We start from the raw sequence: 21188 nt of genomic DNA on the forward strand, positions 1-21188 counted from the left end.
ACTGTTGAAGAGCAAAGAGGTGGAGCTCCAGGAGAAGCAGTTTTCTTACCCAGGTCATTAAAAGCCTTCTGCAAACCCCAAAAAGCTTGCTGATGACACAGCTCTTGTCTGAAAACTTACGGGTTGACTCTGCTGTTCATAGTTCTCAAGCTTATCCCAAGGTCCCAAATTAATCTTTTTCATTTTTCATTTCCTGTTAAACCAACCCTACCGACCATTTCTGTTCCATTGGCCTTGTCTCATTGCCACCCCAAAGCAGCTTTATCACAGCACTGAGGTTTGCTGCTCAAAGGGGTTTTGGGCCAGCAAATTAATCTGTTCTGTTCTTTAGGGAAGCTTTGAAGCTGCTCTGACCTGTCAGAAGCACTGTGTCTTGGAATAACCCAGCTCTGCCCAGGTAGCTTTTCAGGCTGTCGCACAAAGGAGAGGCCATGGGCTTCTGAAGTGTGATCTGTATGTTTCATGCAGATTCCCCAGGCCATACTCCTGTGGAGGAAGCCATGGGTCATGTTTTCCCTCAGCAGAGGTGTAGCAGGATGTCAGAGTCTGTGTGACCCATCCAGCCCTGCACACTACTAGAAATGTGTCACATTCACGGGGCCCCTGCTCTCTTCAGGAAAGAAAGACACAGTAAACAAGGAAAGTACTTCACAGGGCTTTTTCTGCTTCACTTTCCACCCCTCTACTCTCAGAACAGTTCTGCCCTAGAAGAACAATTTGCTCAAATTCTGAGTTCCTGTTTTCTGCTCTGTTGGCCCTCTGAGAGACTAAGACATAACACAACTGTCGTTTCTGCTTATTTCCTGCTTATAGTACTGAGACCTTTCAGGTTCAATATTCACATTTGCCTAAAGTCATTACTGCATCTGCTAAGTAGTGAATAATGGGGTTGCCAATAGAGCAGCACTTTACTCATTTCATGAGGAAAATCTGCACTGACACTTAGCTGGGAGTCTATTTGGAATTTTTCTGGCTATTGATTTACATTCTGAAGTGCACCCCAGACCTTCTTGACCTGACCATAATTTTTAGTCCTTCATTTACAAAGAATTAAAAGATGATTTCCAGTAAAGCCAAGTGTCCCCCTGGAATGTTGCCTAATTTGCTGGAAAGTAGTGTAACTGCTGTTTGCAGGAAGACATTTGCACTTAGAGCCTGAAACCAGAGATGTAGGGCTAAATATTGTCTTCAGTTGTGCCACTGTAATTCTAATGTAATTATTCTGCTTGTAGTGAAGCTCCTCTCTTGTCATCCTCATCCTGTTTGGGATTTGCAGAATATTTTTCAGGAGTAGTAACAATTTCCTCTGAAAGATCTCCAGGAAATGGTCAGAGTGACAAATCTTACATAAGTCCACAGATTGGTCAGTGAAAAGATGGAGAAATCAAGTAAGTTATTACTTGGCTTAAGTAAGTGGTAAGTGCTGTGTAGAATTTCCCAGAAACTAGAGAAATATTATCTGGCACTTCTCCACCTCTATTTTTAGCAAAGAGGCTCTTTCTTCATCCTCATTAGATTAATTCCAAGCAAGAAACTCTGTCTTGTCGGAGAAGGAGGAAAAAGGAGAGTTGTAGGGGTATGGCTGGGATATCAGAAAGCACTGCACCTTGGCTGAACAGTGGGTCCTTAGCTGTCTTTTCAAGGTAAATAACTTTGAGTATGAAAGGAAGCAGGGTGCCAGTGCAGAGGGCACTGACAAGCCAATGCACTCATTAGAATTCAAAGCACTCCTGTGTGCCTTCTGTCCCTTTGAGAGCAGGCCACAGATGGCTTGTAAAATGTACCTCAGCCTTTGGAATATGAATTTAGAGCTCCCAGCTGATGCCCTGCTTCCCGCTGTTGGTTGCAGAATCTGGTTGGTGGAGATCAGACAATATTACAATGTCAAATTGCCTGATATACCTCCACCACATGCTTGCTCTTTTAAAAATGCCCTCAAAAGCTCTGATGTAAAAGTATCATCACATATTCCCTGGGATAAGTCATTGCAGTTAGTGAGCGTGCCTAAGAGATCACCTTGAAGGGTTTTGTTTTCCCTGTCAGAAACACTACTTTAATTATATCTCCTGTGGCCAAGCAGCACCTTGAATACTGCCTTTAAACAAACATGTCAATTGAAGGTTTTAAACTAATGCTTGTAGGTCTATTTTGACTCACTCCCTGGCATTTAAATGTAAGGTTTGCTCTGATAACGTTTCCAAGTTTTGTTCTAAATCCTTGAGAGCTTGAAAAGATCAGAAATGCATTAGCTAGGTCTAGAAATCTGGAGGACCCTGGAACGAACCCAAATTCACATCATTGCCTATGGATGAAATACTCCACCATCTTTTAGAAAAATACAACATGTAAAATTGGACACAGAAATTTAATCTCCCTCATAACAGCAAGAAGGAACTGGGTTGAAAGAGAAGGAAATGGGATGAGACTATGACAAAGAAAACCAAGCTCTTTACACCTGACATGGCAGTGGGCTAAGGGAAAGGGCTTGGGGAGGGAACTGTGCTGCTGGGGAAAGAAGCACGCAGAGGGGCAGAAGAGATTTCATAGTGCCCATCCATCATAGGAACCAACCTGGCCAAACCCAGTCTGTCTATTGTAGTCTAGGCAACAGCACAGGGGTAGAGGAAAAGCTGCCTAAAATCCTGCTGTGTTGTAGCTTACCCCAGCTTGGAATAGGAGCAAAACTAGTTAGTGGCATGGATAAAGGCCTAGTGAGCTGCCAGGCAACATTAAAATCATTTATGAGATGAAAATCATTTTGAACAACATTGACAAAAAGTGGCAGAATTTTTTTTTCTTCTACAGGTGATAAAATGGGCCACACAAAGCCCCTTATTTCCTCTGTGTGCCTTGCACCAGCCCTGAACAGTCCCAGCCTGCAGCAAAGGCTGTGCCTGGGGACACCTAATGCCAGTCTGGAAGCCTTTGAGTGCCTCACATGGAGTCCTGGCTGCTGTCTGCTTGCTTGGTAGGGAGGGCAGTTGTAACCTATCCAAAGCCAAATACATTCTGTAGGTTTGGTTGAAGTTTTAAAATTTCTTTTTAAAACTGGGGAAAACCATTCAGTTGCATAAGGGAGAAGGTGATGCCAAGACATCAGCTGCACTTCAGCATTTGGTTTTATCAAAGCAACTGAGAGGCAGGCATCTAAAAATTACAAACCAGCAAACTAGCCTTGTTTGTGCTTTTTGTGTTAGAAATTTCTGATAATTTTTAGATCTGCTGTTTTAAAGGCAGCACAGTAAGTGGATCTGTGTACCAATGCCTGTCTCATGAACCCTGGTTGTCTAAAGCCTGTGTTCTGTACAGTCACAACCCTTGCACTTGGCTTTCTTTGTTGTTTTCTCTCCCCACAGTCCCCATCCCACCCCTGCCCTCAAAATGCCTGCAGAATTCCAGTTGAAATGAAGAGTACTTAAGAGGTAGGAGCCATTTCTAAACACACTGTTACAATTTTGTGGTGTGAAATCCAATAAGATTCAGCCAATAATGCTACAGCCTACACTTGCCATAGCCAAGTTTAAAGCAAATGAGATGGTCTAAATGGACTGAGCCACAGAAACACATTTTGTCCTTTGCTATTTTTCTAGAAAAAAATAAAATCAAGATTGTTTTGGGATGTAAAACTCAATTGCATCTGGCAATTAGGAGAATTAGAGGAGTGGTGGAGGGTCTGAAAGAAAGCCAGTTTGATGGGCACATTCTTTACTGCTTTCATTTGATGCTGTTATGGAGACTGGAGCTCAGCTGTGCTTAGCAGTTGTTTGCCAACTCAGATCCAGCTGGGGAAATGCAGTCAGTGCTCCCAAGAATGAAAGGTAAACTTTCTGATGTTGATATATATTCTCTTTGCTAAGTGTTGAAGGTCTAAAATTCCACCTCTGCAAGGTATTTTCTGCTTCTCAGGTGAACTGCACTGAAGATTTCTGACATCCTTTGGAAGGCTTCCTGCAGGAAAGATGAAATTTCAAACCTATATATTATCTGAACCTTGATCTCATCCTGTCTGCTATTGAAATATATGACCCAAAAGTGCTTCCCTATGAATTAGGCACTCATCATGCATTTTAACCTTCTTGGAGAAAATTATGCAGGTCTCTGAGTTGCCTGCATGAGTTATCTTTTATTCATTAGAATCCTAAATGTTATTGACATGCATTCTTAATTATTCCCTGCTGGAAACAGTAGTGTTCCTGAACAAGTATTTTGCATTTGTTATGTCCTGCTGCTAGCATAGTTAATAATGTATATAATAATAAAATAAGAAACTATCAGAGCAGAATAACAGAACTTATTAATATGATTCAATATAAGAAAATTGTTACTTCTGACTTTCACAGCCTAACAACAACATTTTCTGAATACTTCAAGCACGCAAAATCTTTGGGATAGGTCTAGCATGGAAATGACACTGCCAAAAGAAAAGCTGGCAAGATGTCACCTGCTGTCCCTCCAAAAGCATTAACTGGAGTAGTTCCTTCCTTAGTGGAGCTCAAGGTGTTGCCAGAAGCTTTCAAAAGCAGTATTTGGACATGTGTCTGGAATTAGTGTTGTTTATTCAAACAGAAAATCCCAACCCTAAAAATTATATTTGTGCTTCAGTGTTTCCCCTGTCTCATCTTTTTCCACCTCTTCCTCTATGTATGCACACACATATACACATTTTGCTGTATGGAAAACTCAAAGGTTTCTAAAAAATGAAAAGCTGGTTGTGAAAAACTGTACAATGTTCAGGGTTGCTCAATATTCAGGTAGGAAATCTAGAAGCATAAAAAAAAAAGAGTAAAAAATTACAGCCTTTTGTTGTGTTGTACACCAGACAGAGTGTGAGTGATTTGCCACCGCATCCACATCTTTCTCCTTAGTAATTTCCAGCTGGCTGCAATTCCTTAAATACATGGCTTTGTGTGCTGTGCAATTGAATATCATCCAGTTTCTATGCTGTCATCCCAAAGATTGTTCAGTTCAGTCTGTAGGATATTTCAGTCTTCTCTGATGCTGATAACATGCCTCACCTTTGACACTGACAAATACCACCTTCTGCATCCTTTTAATGATAATGGCAAAATTAAATATTAAAGAGATGTAGTCCCAATTTCAGACCATCTATGAACCAATTTCCAGCCTTCTCATTTTGGTACAATTTATCAGTTCTTTGGTTTAATCAGATCCCTTGCTGCTTTATACTTATTGCACTAAATGTTTTCCTCAGCCTGAAAAACCTAAAGTGCTGTTTAATCACAGCAGGTCTAAACTACCTGGAATTTCTTATCAAAGAATATAGTAGAATGACCCCAAGGGTGTGCTACTGGTAGTTGGATACATGATATTATCTCATTGTCTATTCATCACTTCATCTTCAGTATTTCTTACGTTTAAAACATACCCTAAAATCTTAAAACCTCTTGAAGATAGGACAGCAGGCTCATCACTGATTAGATTGTTTATCTTGCTGTTGTTTTCCAGCCATTTGCAGGTTAACTGTCAACAGCTCCCTGTAGCTCTTCTTTCTGTATCTAGAAATCATAGTGTCTTAGAATAATTTGGGTTTCATTGTGACCTCCAGAGGTCATCTAGGCCAACTCCCTGCTAACAGCAAGCCTAATGAGATCAGATTGTGGTGGCATCTGTCCAGGTGAGTCTTAAATACCTACTAAGAGGAAGGGACATTCCACAGCTGCCTGGGCATTTGAGTACTTTCATGGTAAGAAAATTTTCTTTCTGTCTAATTGCTTTTTTATGTTCCTTCTAGTGCCTATTGCCTTTATCCTACTGCTGTGCACTTTGAGAAGAATCTGACTCTGTCTTCCCTGCACCCCCCTGGTCAGGGAAGCACAGACTGTAGTAAGGACATCCTGTGAGTGTTTTCTCTTCCAGCATTAACAGGCCCATTTCTCTCTGCCTTCCCTCTTCCATCATCCCCCTAAACCATCTTGGTGGCCACTTGCCCAAGTCACTCCAGAATGTGAATATCTGGTCTGTACTGGAGACACCAGTACTGGATGTTACATCCCAGAGAGGTCTCACAAGTGGCAGGCAGAGGGAATGATCACTTCTCTCAATGGGTGGTCACAAGAATGCAGCCCGGGCAAAAGCCTCCCAGGCTCCTGTGATCCAAGGGGGATCTTCTGCTGATTGATGTGAACTTGTGCACCTGGACCTTCAGTTTTTTTCTGCACAGCTGCTTCCCAGAGATTTGGCTCCAACCTGTCTGGGCTGTGAGGGGTCGTTCCATCCCTGATGCAAGACTCTGTATTTGCTTTTGTTGTTCAACTCCCCATGTTCTTGTCAGCCCATTTCCCCAGGCTGTTCAGGTCCCTCTGATGGGCTGCCCTGCCATCCCAAGCTGTGTTATCTGCAAGCCTGGCAAGAGCACAGTCTGTGCCATCATCCAAATCGTTAATGAAGACATTAGTGCTGATCCCAGCCCTGATCCCTGAGGGACGCCAGGAGTGCCTGACTGCTGGCTAGACTTTGCATCAATAGTTATTATTGATGATTTCTCTCTTGACATGCCAGAAACCAGCAGATCCGGGGGAGATTTGTGTCTTACTCATATTTGTTGTGACAACACCAGTGTCAGACAGACACAGTCCACAAAAAGTACTGGTTACTAGCAGTTTCCCAATGGACCTTAGTTTGAGTACAAAGCTCTGGGAACACAGTTCAGGTCATGGAATTTATGTTGTGAATAGAAACCATTGTCTAAAAGTGAAGTCTTTAGCCTGAAGAAGCATTTCCAATAATGATTTCTCATATTCCATGCATTAATATGAGTTTTTTCCAAGCAAAATATGTAAAATTAAAAATATTTCCATACAATTCAGCTGGAAATCATTAAAAAGGCCACTAAAATAAAATACAGAAGTGGGCTGAAAACAAAATATTTTTGTAATTGGCAGTACTAAATGATCCTCTTTACCATTGTCTTGTGAAGAAAAATGAAAGGATAAAACATAAGAGGCAAAACTGAAAGCAGAGCATGTTGTGTCCCCTGTGGACACTTAGGTAACTTTTGAGATTTATTCTCACAGTCAGAATAACTGGCTGATGCTGAAATAATCCCTTGCCAGAGTAACAAGAATCACTAGCCTAAAAAAGATTTTTTTTTACAGCACATTTTAATATCAATATTACCAACTCTGGGACTTGTGTTCTGTCACTAGTTTTGACAAAGAAGAGAAAGCAATTATAGAGCTGAAACATGTTTGCCATCAGCTGTACTTGAAAAGTATTCAAGTTAAAAGTGTGTATGACACCAGATTGGGTAATGTGTTAAAAGATGTTTAAAATATACAGGAATAAAGTCTGAATTAAGCTCTTTTCTTACACCACTCTTCAACTTCAGGAAGCAGTCAAACTAATCCCATACTTGATGTTAAGTTCTGCATCCATTCACAAATTTCCTGAAGGTAAAATTCTGCAAGATGACATAGACAGGAGGAGTTTGGTGACCCTGTGAAATTCTGGGTTAACATACCAATGTCTCAGCTGTAACCTGTATCAGAAGAGCAAAAAATACAAAAGAGAAAATGAAATAATTAGAGGCAAGGCTGAGATAGTAAGGGAAGTATTTTTTTACACTGCTCTTTTAAAGAGAAAATTTGTAGAACAGCTGTTTCAGAGGTACTACCTGGGATCTTATAAGATAAAACAGTAACCTTGTGGGCAGATCTGTCTGACCTGATCATGTTCAGATTTTTACAGCAGTCAGACAATGAATATCTCTTTCTCTCCAGGCAAGAAATTCTTCAGTATACCACTCCTGTGTGAAGTTTCATCCCTGGTGTTTTACCAGGGAGCTCACTAATGAATGCCTGTGTGCCTTTGTTCTGTTGACATTGAGGGCAAGAACTGGACATAATCACATGTGGCAAACAGGCTGCAACTCCAACAGGAGTTTGTCCTGTAATAATCTTTGATGAGCAAAGGCAGAGGCATTGTAATTCAGACTCTGTGTTTGGTGGGTTGAAGTGTGATCTTTCTTCAATTTCTCCTGAGTTTGGGTTTGGGTTGGTTTTTTTTTGGTTGTTGTTTGTTTTTTTTCGGGGGTGTGTGGGGGGGAGCAGGATGTGTGTGTGTGCTGATTTCACTAAACTGTGCAACTGTAGACCCAGTTTGCCAGACTGCAGTTCTAGTCTTTATGCACTGCTGCTGTCTGACACAGAGCAAGTCTTTAGGGGATGAGATTAAACATACTGTGAATCTCCATTTCTGATGAAAGCTCCATGGGAACTCCACTGGGATCCCTGCTACTTGGCTGGAGCCAAAGTTGTGTGAGCCCCGTTGCCATCTCTTTGTGCCTTAGGGAGACAGCAGTATCATGGATACAATGAGCTGCTCTGCTTTCATGCTTTAGGGCATTCTTTGCAAAGAATAGCAATGCTTTCCTCTTGTCCTCAAAGCCACTTGTTTACCCACCTCCTTTGTTCAGAACTGAAATATTTCACTTTAAAACCAGAGGGGAAAACTGTCATTTTTTTTTATTTAGCAGCTGTAGGAGAGTCACACAAAATCACTGTCTCTTTTAATCAGCTTATTTGTTTAAGCATGCAGGGTGGTAAATTGGCTTTCTCTTCTCCATGTGGTTTAATACCCCACCCATCTATTGGTTGAGGACAAAACAGGCCATAACTCAGTTTTGCCTGCTGTGACAAGTGCTGAGATGAATTAGATCTTAAAGACCTGAATTATGAGATTCAGTATCACAAGGTACTAAAATGTAGTGAACCCTATACTGACTGGACTATGAACTGCATGTTTGTTGTAGGAGTGAGTAATTATGTACATTTGAGAGGGAAAACAATACACCCAAGACTGTTAGTGCTAGACTTTTTAAAAATAATGTCTTTTACCAATTCTACTGCTTAGTTAGCAATTTCAGTGAGGAAGCTGTTAATATACTGAAGCCTGCTACAGTTAACTATCAGTTTATTCAGTGTAAAAGTTTGAAGGTGCCCTGGTTTCAGCTGGGATAGGTTAAACCACATCAGAAGGTTTATAAAAAGTTTCACTGCTGCAGGGGGTTTCTAATCTGTCAGAGTAGAAAAATCCAAACATACTTAAAATGCTCGGTAAATAGAGGCCTCTAAACATTAGACAGTACCCCTAGATAAACACAGATTGTTTTATAGTCTGCTAAGAAACAAGCATTTGCTCCTGGTGTGCAAGTTAGCAAATAAAAAACCCACATACAAACAGTGCAATCTCATTTTACTCAGAGAGGTTTAACACATAAACCCAACACTTACATAGTGGTTTTACTTCTCTAAATACAAGCAGCCAGAAAAAGAGACACTAAAGTTTCATAGCACATCCTGTGCAGGTTTTAGTTGTCCTTTTTCCCAACTGTATGGTCCCTCTAAAGGGCAATGAAGTCTTAAAAGCATGTACTGAAGTTACCTGGCAGAGTTGGCGTGTCAAGTTTTGATTGTTTTTTTGAGACACCTCAGGTTATCTCCATCATTCCCACCTGGCTTGGTTTTAACTTCTCATGCTTGGAGGTGGAGTAAATCTGACACCAGTGTCACTGAGAGCAGAATATGAGAGGCAGCTTGCTTTAGGTCTGAGCCCATTTAAAGGATTTTAAAAAAAAGTCTTTAAACATGTACCTAATATTAGCAGAATTCAGTAGAACTCAAATATGTATTAAATGTAAGAATGCTTTCTTCATTCAGAACTTGCACTTGACTCTGGGCAAGAGGCTTGCATTGCTATCTTGCTTTTTAAAAGGGCTAATTCTCCTCCTCTTATTCATGCTGATGTAAACCTGAAAAAACCCCACTGAGGTCACTGGGGAATGACAAAGCTCTTTTTGTGTGTCTGAAATCAGCCTGCAAAATAAGTATCAACCAATATAGACTACTTTAAAAGCTCTCAGAATCTACTAAGACTTGCATGGGGAAAAAATCACATGTTTCAAATTCAAATTCAGTTTTAGAGCTTCCATTTTTGAGGGGGAAAACCAGACAAATTTCAGTGGTTATTACTACTTTCAAGCTTCTGAAAAGAAATATCAAACTACTAGGAGTGGGGAAGGGTAATGAAATTCTCAAAATAGAAAACTCTCTTCACTTGAAGGCTGTGAGGGAAACAAGCTCCTGGTTTCCTGCAGCTGCAAAAGCAGCCAGAGCTCACTTTAATGACAGTCAGTGAGAGAGAGGCACGCTGCTCTATTTTCTCCACATTTGGGCTGCATCTTACAGGGTATGCAGATGTTTGGTATTGGGATACACATCCAATCCCCAGTTCTCCCACAGCACAGACGTGGAAGGAGGTTCCACACTGGGAGCTGTCTGTAGACCTTTGTATAAGAAGTGTCAGACTGAGGATATTCATGCCCTGCCTGTCTGGTTGGTAAGGCCCTGGCATGTATTCCTTACCATGCTATGTGTAAGGAAGTATTTTGGTGGATCCCTCAGGTCTTGATCCTTAGATAGGAACTGCAGTCCCTCAGGTGGGTTCCCTAATTCATTTTTGAGGGGACTTGCAGCTTTTTCTGGGTAGCAGTAGTAGTAAAATTCTCCCTGTCTGTCCAATAGCTGAAAATGAGGCTCTTCAATCTGCTGCAGCTGGGTTACTCGTCACTTGAGATGTGGGATTAATCCTTCCTGACATCTCCATGCATATGGATATGTTTGTTTTCAGACATGTACTTGAGCTAATGAGTGTTTGGGCCGTTTCTTTGCTAATTCTTTTCATTAAGGGCAATCTGATGCCCATCCACGGGACTTGTGCTATTTAGCTGCTCTCTGCAGTGGCAATGATCAAATGGTCTCTTGTCATCACAAACTGCACATTATTTGCCTCTCTTACATTCCTGACTCAATACCCTCCCATCTTTGCTTGATCTTGTCCTGCCCTTGAAACACACTAGTTAGCTGTATGCAAAAACTAACGAGACAAAACCATCAGTTCTTCTGAGAAGAGAAAAAACAAGTGACAATTGTCGTTGTCACTCTGAATCCTCAGAGTGACAATGACAAATGATTTAGACTGGCAGGCACTCTTCATTAACACTGAATGCTGATAGTCTGCATTCAGCAAGATAGAGGTGACCTCTAGGAACATCATTTGGCCTGATATTTGCTCATTTAACCTAAAAAATTACAGTGTCTTTAATATACTAAAAATAGAAAAATTACTTTTCCTCTCATAATATATGCAATAAAGGGTAATCTCCAAGTAGCCTTTTTAGCATCTATAATTTTACAGAGCACTCTTAAAAGCTACAGTTTTTTCCCAGCCATCATCAGACCCACTGAAGTAAACTTTGCTGCCAACACATTGACACGCTGGACCTTCGGCTGTGGGAAAGTGTCATTGTCCTGACCCAGCATCACAACCCAGCTCAGCATCCTGGCCTTTGCCTCTCTTGCTTGTGTTTGCCATGCTTCACATGTATCTGCACTGGTAGTGGGAATCTTGTAAGAGCTGATTGTTGAGAGCCAGGGATGCTCTTTGTAGAATATTAAAAGAGCTGATTAATACACCACACAATTCACTGAGGAAGGTGCCTCTGTGAATGGCTGTAAACAAGAAATATTGCTCATATGGAGAAGAAATAAGTGGCCCTGAGGGTGCTAACGAGCCCTAACAATGCTGCCCAGCCTCACTGGTTGCCCCCACCCAAAGGCACCAGAAGATTTAGGAATTAACTGCCTAAGGGTATGGAGTAGAATGGGAGACTTTTCTTCACAGAATGTACTCGGCAAAGATCTGTAAGAACAGGAGAAGCCAAAAGGAATCAGCCAGTGCTACAATTACAGTTTTTTAGATATTCTGGGAATACTGTCTGTTGCCTGCTTGTAACTTCTGTTCACAGCAAGTTCCTCCAGGCTGAATCAAGTACTAAAATATGGCTTTTTCACTTCCTTGTCTGAAAGCAAGTTCTCCTAAGACTGGGGCTACTCTTAAGGTTACTGAATTTGTTCCTTTGACAGACCTTAAAGTAGAGAGGAGGGAATTAATTCTTGAAATCCTCACCATATGTGGGTACAAAACACAGAAACCTGGCTTAGCCAGACTGACTGTTTTTCCTCTGACACACTGAGAAAGTACTCCACAACTCATTCATCTCTACATTCTACACACTTCCTTATTTCTTCCTACACACTGGGGGTAGTGCCTTCTGTATGTTAATGCAGAAGAATTGAACGCTAAAAGTGAGGTGTATTCTGACATGAGTATCAAATGCAGCTAGAAATAAATTATATTGAAGTGTCTGGCTTTATAACTGCTTAGTATGTTGCTATTCTTGCCTTGGAGCAGTTACATGTCTTGGTACTGGAAGTTCATCTGATACAGCAGGATGTGCATGTACGTGTGTTTAAGTCTTCTGCTGATTCATAGTATGTCAGTCAGTGTTTATTATAAGCAGGAAGAATTAAAATTTTGGGAGGGTGGATCTTGCAGTGCTATTTATCTCTACCTAAACTAGGACATGGCTCCAGACTATATATGCCTTGCATTCTCAGCCAATGGATTTGTGCACAGAAATAGGATGCTAAGATAGTCAGATACCTAAATTATTCAGTGTTATTCATATTTCAAGTAGCAATACCTTAATATTCTTCTTTGAATCTCTTTTCTTCTGCATCCACCCATGTTATCTGTGTTGATGTACACATTGTTTCCTGATGGAGCATCAGATCAAAGCCAGCAGGTACAGCTTCATTTGGCATCCAGGCCTGATGCCCCATCAGGAATGACTCAGGAGGAAACAGCCACCACTTTTCCTGCCTTGCTGGAGTCTCTCATGAGCTGGTTTGATGTGTATCAGAGAATGGGGTCATAAGGAAGCTGGAAGTGATGTTGTCCTTGCTGAAGACTATTTTTCCATGTAGGTTTCCCCAGTTTTATTTTTTAAGTTAGCAATTTCCTTGAGAACTAAATACAACAGGGGAATAATATAATGTGCTTGAAATTTTCCTATTTATGGACAACTCTTTGGTTTTGTACTGCCAGGAGGATCAGAATTCTTCCCCAGCAAGATACCTGGGAATTCCTCAGAAGCCAGGAAGCATTCAGACACTAAAGCCAGTTTTGCTGGCATCTCACCATCTGATCCTAACTCACCCAGCAACAGAAGGGCTAAGAGCTGTCACTCTGAATAACTTTACTGCCTACATATTTGGCAAGTGGAGTCTGAATTTAACTAAAATCACAGCTTGCAGCAAGAATATTTATGAACTAGGAAACCCTCCTGTAAGCATATAAGGGCAATCTTTTATACATATACATATATATATATATATATATATGTGTGTGTGTGTGTGTGTGTGTGTGTATGTATTTTCACACCCTCTCCCCTTCCTCCTATCTTCGTGTTAGCAGCCAGCAATGTGGCCACTCTGGTTGCCTAGGAAGCTGATAGCTGCTCCTAAAGGATCTGTTTAAAATTCTGATCTGAATTCTAGGCAGGTATGTGAGACCCTGGGAATGGAGCTCTTGATGTGGTGGGTGCTTTCCCTTTTCCCCCTCTCCTTGGCTCCTCTGGACTGAGAGAAGGCAGCTGTGCTGCTTTGTGAGACAGAGCAGCTGGACTTGGTTACCCCTAGAACCAATTAAGTGCTGGAAAAATGGCTTGCCTTTTTCCAGGGAGACAGAAGGAGCTGTTTGGGATCATAAATGACACTGGAGAGTAGCTGTGTATGCATGCAGTTATTTTAAGTGTTGTTTTTGAGGCTTTTTCTATGCACCTGCCACCTTTTTGGACATTTGTACTTTCATCTGCATTGTTTGAAATGCAAATAAAAGCAATGATACATATTCAGACAATCGAGACCTGTGTTTCAGAGGACTATGCTGAACCCTTTGTAGAGTTTCTTTTCGGAAGCTAATTCTAGTGGAAAATTACTAAATGGAGCTTTAAATAGGTGAAATAGTAAGCTGGCCAAATAGTGCACCTATCAGAGAGGCAAACGAGGGTGCTCTCTCCAAGTCGGTTTCCATCCCATAGCTCTACTATTTGGAGAGACAAAGCAGGAGTTTCTAAGAGGAAAGTTCCTTAACATTTAATTTTGGCCTCAGGCTGTCCCAAAAGCTGTCTGTCACACCTCATTATATGTGCTGTTCAAACCTAGACAGGCATTCAGAGTAACACCTGGCTGAAAGTCTATGAATACAATTACTGATTATCAATGTGAGAGATACTCATTCAATGAGATCTTAGATAGTAGCAGAAGCTAGGATTTGAGTCACTTGTTTATGCTCTTAAATGAGTGTAGGATCTCATTTAAAACTGCTTTGAAGTGTGAGTTATGTACAGAAGCCCTTTGATCAGAACTGAAGTATGATGTGTCATAAGGTGTTATGGCAAAATAAGGTAGCCACTTAAGCTTTTTCTTCAGAGGCACTGAGCAAAAGGAGAGCTATGGTTCCCCTACTGTGTCTCATGCTAGCAAGTCCATCCTGGAGAAATTGGGCTATGAAGATTACTGCTGAACGTCTGCAAAGTGGGAAATGGCACTTGGTTTTCTGCTGGGAAGAAATAAGGAATGAACTATATAAGTGTTTTATTAGTGTACTTATAAAGCCTATTTCTACTGCATACATTCCTCCCGAAGTGTGGTCCCACATACTTCCTCTTTCAAAAGCTTTGACTTAAATTTGTGGTTAACTTCAAATTAAATTTGTGGTTGCTGCTGCTTGCAGCAATTTCTCCATAAAGAAGTGACAACAAGCTCTTTTCTTCAAAATACATCACTCTGAACACTTAGAAAAAGTACAGCTGGAACGTGATGTGGTGATTCTGTGTCATGAGTGCTAAACCAACTTTGCAGGTAGCTGACTGCACTGATGTTGGGTGATTTCACTGGTCCTTGCCATTCTGCATGCACTGGCAGTACTCTTGTGGCTCCTGCTGGGATAAAACATGGACCTGCTGAGAGCAGAGGGCTGTATTTTAATCCAGTGGTTGATCTGCATCCAGCTTCGTGGCAGAGGGATGTGGAAAAAAAGGGAGGAGGAAGTAATAGGCCAGACTAACTGTCCAAGTTACATTAGCTCAGAGTTCCTAATTTATTTTTTAAGTCCTAATTTATTAAGTTCCTAATTTATTTTTTAAGTAACTTTATTTTTAAGTTTATTTTTAAAGTAATTTTCCAAATGAAGGGGTATTATATTCTCCAGGACACAGAGTCATGAGCAAATAGCATTCTTCTGTTCACTCTGAAAAATAAATGGAGTTTTCTATAATGCTATCCAAAAGAAAGGGCAGTATTGGCATGTACAGCCAGATAAGGCATATTCTTCTGTATCTTTCTTCACCTAGAAACAATGTAGAATTTGTAATTATTATTTTGGATTTAATCAACCCATGAAAGACTGGAGGAAAATAACGAGATATGTGCTAATATTCCTAGTATGTACTTTAATTACTGATTGCTTGATTACTGCTGAAACTGATGAGGCTGAGTGTGATGATATTATCAGGAACTAAATCCTGACAGCAAGAGATGAAAACATAACATTTAACATGATCATGATATTCTGCAAAATAGCATCTTTGAGGGCTGGATTGATTCCCTGCAGAGATAATTTAAATGCTGTAAAGCCATATATGTAGAAATGCTGATGAATAAGATAATAGACAGCCTCTAAGGAAAACAGAAGCTCCTTTGATGCGACAGAAGGGTTACAGAAGTCTCTGTGAGTGACTGAGGCACCATATCCAAATCAACAGTTACAACATTATTAAAAGATTCCAAAAGATCCAGTGAGACTTAGAGTCTGGTAATTTAATGGGTAATGATATTTTCATCCTAGTAAGTTACAGGAATATAGTTCTGAAATGTACGTGAGTCACCAAGGCACTCAAAGCTATAAAATCAGGGGTAACTTTGTCAGGCATTGGACAGATACACCACATGACACCTGGAATGACACAGGAACATGCACAAAGCAGCTGAAAGAGGTGACATCAGACTTCAGGTATGTGGTGGCAAAAAGAGGCATAAATAACTGTTTTCAAAGGGGTTTCCTTCCAGACCTGGCACTTTCTGTAATATACTTAAAAGCAATAGGGCTGAAACACAAAGCATCTCAGCCAGTAATTAGCAAAATTAAAACAGTGCTTGCTAAGAATGACACCTTTTACTAGATGGAGACTGAGGACTCTCTGAAGCATCCAGGCATGTAGGTGAGAAATCCAGCCCAAGTCAAACAATGGAACTGAAAGAATGTTTCAGAACACTGAAACTCCTCTGTTCCTAAAAGAAGAAAAAACCCCACCCACAGACTTAGAGGGTCTGAAACTATTAGTGAAGAAATAAACCTAGAAGTGAAACAAGTGCATGCAAATATTACTTATATACAACACTCTCACACAGTTCAAGGATACAATGGCTTAGAAGTGCCCCAAACCTTTCTTTATGCACAAAACTGGCTGTAAACCTATCTATCAAGCAGTAGATAGGACCTAGCTCGTATTTTGGGTAAAGCCTTTGAGCTTACTCCCTGATTCTCCTTTCTTGCAGAAGTATTAGCTGTTGGATTAAATAGAAAAATTAATTATTTTATGCTGTGAAATCGAATTGATTGTGTATTACATGTGTTAGAATTTGTCTGCAGGACAGTTATGAACTAACCCCTAACTAATCCTTTTCCCAGGGATCTCCAATTGACAGTTTCTGCATCCTAAATCCTTTTTGAACTGCACTTTGTCCTGGAGGGATGTGGAAATGCGACTGCCCTGGCAAACATTTGCCATCATGGCAAATCACTGTTCCCATATAGAGATATAGAGATAATTGTTCTGTAATGTATGTCTTCTGCTTTCTGGGTAGGGGAAGGTCAGATTTCTTTGTGCTATGGTTGGGCATTTTGCTATCCTAACATGCTCTAAAGTCATCTGGTGAACTGCAGTCAGAACTCACTGTCCACATCTAGGGACCCGCAGTTTGTCTTCCACTCCTCTACCAGCCATTCTTTTTCAGATGGTTGACACTGATTTTATACAAAATAAGAAAATTGTTGTGATCAATTAGCTCTAATCTGATGTGATGCTGTAGCAGGGAAGAACAGCTGTGCCTGCATTTGATGTGCAGCAGTCGTTTGCAGGCTGCTGAGCAGCTCTGGGGATGGCTTTTGGAGAGCAGCAGTGGATAAAGGCTCCATTCTGACCTGCAGCTGAACAACCCCTTCCCACACTGCTCTGCAGTCTGTTGGTTAAAACTAGATTAATTCCTACTTCTTATCCCGAAGAGAAAGCTGGAGAACCTCAGCACATTTCCAGGTGAAATCATACCAGTTGTGCAAAAGTACAAGTTTAGCCAGGGAACCATGCCAAATCTTTTTCCTGGATATGTTTGCTCTGTGGATGTGCAACATCAAAGAAAGAAAACTTGGCTCCATGCTGCTGTTGGCAGGGCTGTGATCACCAGTCACTGTGACCCAAGAGTAGAGGCCACAGAGATAAGTGTGTCTGTGATCTGGCAGAGCAGTGTGACAGCACAGATGGCAGCTGGCAGAAGTATCCGGGGCTGCAAGTGGAACCATGGGAGTGTGAGAACCACAGACATTCTTCGAGGTGCCTCCTTACTGCAACTAAAGACACCGGTGCCACATTTTTACTGACAGTGCATAGGTTTTGTACAGAAAATCACTCTGTGAAAAGGCAGTGTCCATAAAGGAGACAGAGGAGTCTTTATTCAAATAAAGAGAGAGAGTCCACCGGGGCACACCTCCGTGCAGTTTCTCTCTCGAGGTTTTCGAGGGTGCAGCCTCTCTTTTATCCTGAACTCCCGGCCACGTGCCCCCCTTCCCCATCGGTTGAGCTGCTAGGAAGGTTCAGCCTTCTCAAACCACTTACCTCATATTCCCCCCTTGAACCTGGCATTTTAGCCCGAAGTTCAGCCTTGTGCAGACCCTTGACTGTTCCAGGAGTCAAGGTGTCTGAGCCCAGTAAGAACCTGCTTTTTGAAGTTGGCAGAGACATTAAGGCCCATTTCAAAGACGTTAACAACCACCGAATTGTTTGTAATGACATTAGCATACATCTTTCCTATCACTTTTGATCACCTAGCATTCACATGGGCTCTGCATCCACGTGCCAGAGTAGGGTATGTACAGGGAATTAGGGCATTCCCCAAATCTGCAGAATTTATTTGAGAGTCTGGTTTAGGGATACCTGAAAAATTGGTGTATTTGAAAGGTGATCAGCTTGCAGGATTGAACAAGCAGTCCTGCTAGCGGAGCAGAATTTGCTCCCGCAAGGGGACAGGCTGGTTAGCTGGGAACTGCTTTGTTTGGAGCAAATCCTGGTGACTACTGCGCAAGTTATGGAATGAATTCACTTTTATCAGCTGCACAGGAGAACTGTTTGTTATATCTTTTACTGAAATTTGTGGCATTTTTCCAAAGGGCCGTGACAGCTTCCAGCCGTACTCCCGGTGAGTCAGATATCAGAAGAACGTGCCAGCGGAGTCAGCGGCAGTACCCACCGCGCCCAGCTGCATCTCCGGGGAACCGACGGCCATCCTCTCCAACGCTGTAAGCTAAAAGCAGCGGGAAGTTGAAAACCAGGGCTGGGGCGTGGGCAACTCGGGCTGGGTGCCCGCTGTTGGCCCCGGAGCCTCTCGCTGCTCTCCGCCGCTGTGGCTGTGAAAGAAGGCGGCTTCTGAGGGCTGACACTTCCCAGCTCCTTGGCGGGCGGGCCGCGTATGCGGCGGGCGGCAGCGGGCACCCCGTCCCACGTCGGCTGTGGGACCGTCCCGTCCCGGCCGTGCCGCGCGGAGCTGCCCGGGCGGTGGCGGGGCGGCGGCGGCCGGCAGGGGGAGCGGGCGGGCGGCGTGCCCGGGGGGCGGCGCCAGGGTGGGCCGGGCGCTCGGCGGGCGCGGAGCCGCGGCCGTGGCGTGGCGGCTCCGGCGGCTCCAGCTGCGGGCCCGGGAGGAGGTGCCGAGCGCGGCGAGGCAGGTAAGGGGCGCCTCGGGCGGGGCTGGGCCCCCGCCAGGCAGGTGGGACACCGCCTGGGGCGCGCCGCCGGGGAGCGCCGTGCCTGGTGCCCCGGGACGCCGCTGCCGTGTCCGCGATGCTCCGCTCCCCTTGTAGGAGCTCGGCGGAGCAGGCGGGCGGTCGCTGCCGACGCCCGGGGACAGCGGAGGTGCGGCCCGCGCCCGGCTCCGAGAGGGGTGGCGGGAGCGCTGCGGGCGCGGAGCCTCGGCCGGGCCGGCCTGGGCGGGGGGGGCTCGGCCGGCGGGGCCTCGGGGCGGTCAGCCCGGCAGCCCTGCCGCCGGACGGGAGCGCGGGCCGGACCGGGCTGTGCGAGACCCGCTGGGAGCGAGCCGTGTGTGTGAGCCGCTGTGTGCGAACGGTGCAGGGCAGGGGCTGGCAGGGCTCGTTCCCCTGCGAGTCCCCGCGTGTGCCCGCTTCGGCTGGCAGCGAGCTGGAGCGGCGCTGCTCCGGGCACCGGCGCTGCTCCGGGCACCGGGACTGCTCCGGGTACCGGACTGGCCATCTATTGTCTGCAGATACACTGTGGCCGGAGCGGAGTAACTTCGTGGATCCACCTGTTTCGTGATGCCTCTTGTCTTTAGCGTGTCCCACAGCATCCTTTTCATCGCACGTACTTAACCTAGATATTTCTAGGGCCTTGAATAGACTTCTTACTGTATTTCTGTGCTGCGGGTTCCCGAATAATAACCCTGAGCGTTTTGACAAGCATGGACTTCTCATTGGAAGTGTGTTCTGAGCTGGACATTGTCTTGGCCTTCGTGCAGAGTGTGGCCCTTAAAAAAAAACCAAAACTAAACTCTGTGAAAGTATGTTTTAAAATGCGGGGAAGTAAGGAGTAAACATTGCATTTGTAAACACTGTAACCTGAAATTCTGGACTGATCACTTTACATAAAGTCTTTGAAATTACAGGGTAGGAAAAGCATGTGTAGTGACTTTATATGCCTTTTATTTTGTCTAGCATCATAGTCTCAGACGAGCATCTGAGTACAGATCTTAAATTTCTCTTCTATGAATTTTACAAAGGTATTTTTATGTGATGAAAAAACCAGTACTGAATAAGTGGCTCTATCTTTGACTAACTGCAAAAGCTGTCACGTATAATAAGTTATTGTGCCAGTATTACAATAGTAATGGGATATTAAACCAGCACATTTTGGCAGTAAGTAGCTGTAATACTTATGCCCTGTTTTGACGTCTCTAGAAGGAGGATTAGCTCAGACAGAATTTGTAGTGGGAGGGTGTGAGTGAGATGAAAAGCAAAAGCTGCTTAATTTTAATCTTCTCAAAAAGGTAACTACAAGTAGTGCACATGGTTAAAACACATATGCTCCTCTCTAATGGCTTTTAATTGTAGTATCTTGATTGTGCTATGTAAACTCAGTAGTGCTGAAATACTACTTTTTATTCACTCCATTCTGAGCAAGCTCCCTATTCTAGGGCAAAGTAAGCATTGAGGGACAGAGGTGTCATAGAAAGGTCTGACAACAACAGCTCTGTCAAATGGCTTTGGTGTAGCTGAGGCTGTGTCTGTACCTGTGCAGAGGTGTGCCTTGGGTAAGGCTGCAGGCTTTAACTTGTTAAAAACTTGTTTAACTTGTAAAAAACTTTAACTTGTTTAAATAGTTGAATTTTCCTGATTGGGAACTTCATTTTCTCTAACAGCTTCCTTTTGTCTTCTGAGCTTTTTTTTTTTTTTTTTGGTCTTGTTTTAGAGATGGGCATCTTGGAGTGAAGAAACACAAAAAGCAATGCTTTATGGTGTGCAGAATCCCTGTCCCCCATGAAGTGTGCCTCCTCCAGTGGTTTTACAAGGGGGTGTGTATTTTTACACACTTACCATAACCTCCTTAGACAAAAGAAACCTTAAGTGTCCTGTGAGGTTTCTTATGTATGTCTTTTTTTATTTTCACAGTCTCATAGGAGACCTTTGAAGCTAGACATGAGTTGAATTTTTTGGATGCTTTTTCTGATGAAGCTGCAAATATTTAAAAGAAAAGAAAAAATTATTTTACATATGAAGGCTTCGTATCTTAAGTGTGTCTGCATGTTATTGCCCAAACAATGAGTGGTGGATTCATGGGGTTCTAAGCGTGGCTTTTATCTGGATTTATGGTCAGTTCTAGTTGCATATTCTTGTCATCTCCCCACAATTTTATCTTTTGGCCAGCAATAGCATGTTGGAAATTAATTAAATGGAAAACCACTGTGAGATATGTGTTGCTCACAAGCATA

General features: G+C 42.9%; 1 protein-coding gene across 2 annotated transcripts in view; it reads left to right on the plus strand.

The window, feature by feature from the left end:
- Positions 1 to 18431: 18431 nt before the first annotated feature.
- Positions 18432 to 21188, plus strand: part of PXYLP1 (2-phosphoxylose phosphatase 1) — a 49653-nt gene continuing 46896 nt past the window's right edge. Inside the window, exon 1 of one of the 2 annotated variants that reach the window (XM_038145892.1) lies at positions 18432 to 18492. The gene's annotated coding sequence lies outside the window, so the exon portion shown is untranslated. Of the gene's footprint in view, positions 18493 to 18796; positions 18916 to 21188 lie in introns of those variants that run through there. The other variant, XM_038145891.1, reaches the window with a different exon arrangement.

The sequence above is a fragment of the Motacilla alba genome, chromosome 9 (assembly GCF_015832195.1).
Source record: "Motacilla alba alba isolate MOTALB_02 chromosome 9, Motacilla_alba_V1.0_pri, whole genome shotgun sequence".
Classification (NCBI taxonomy): Eukaryota; Metazoa; Chordata; class Aves; order Passeriformes; family Motacillidae; genus Motacilla; species Motacilla alba.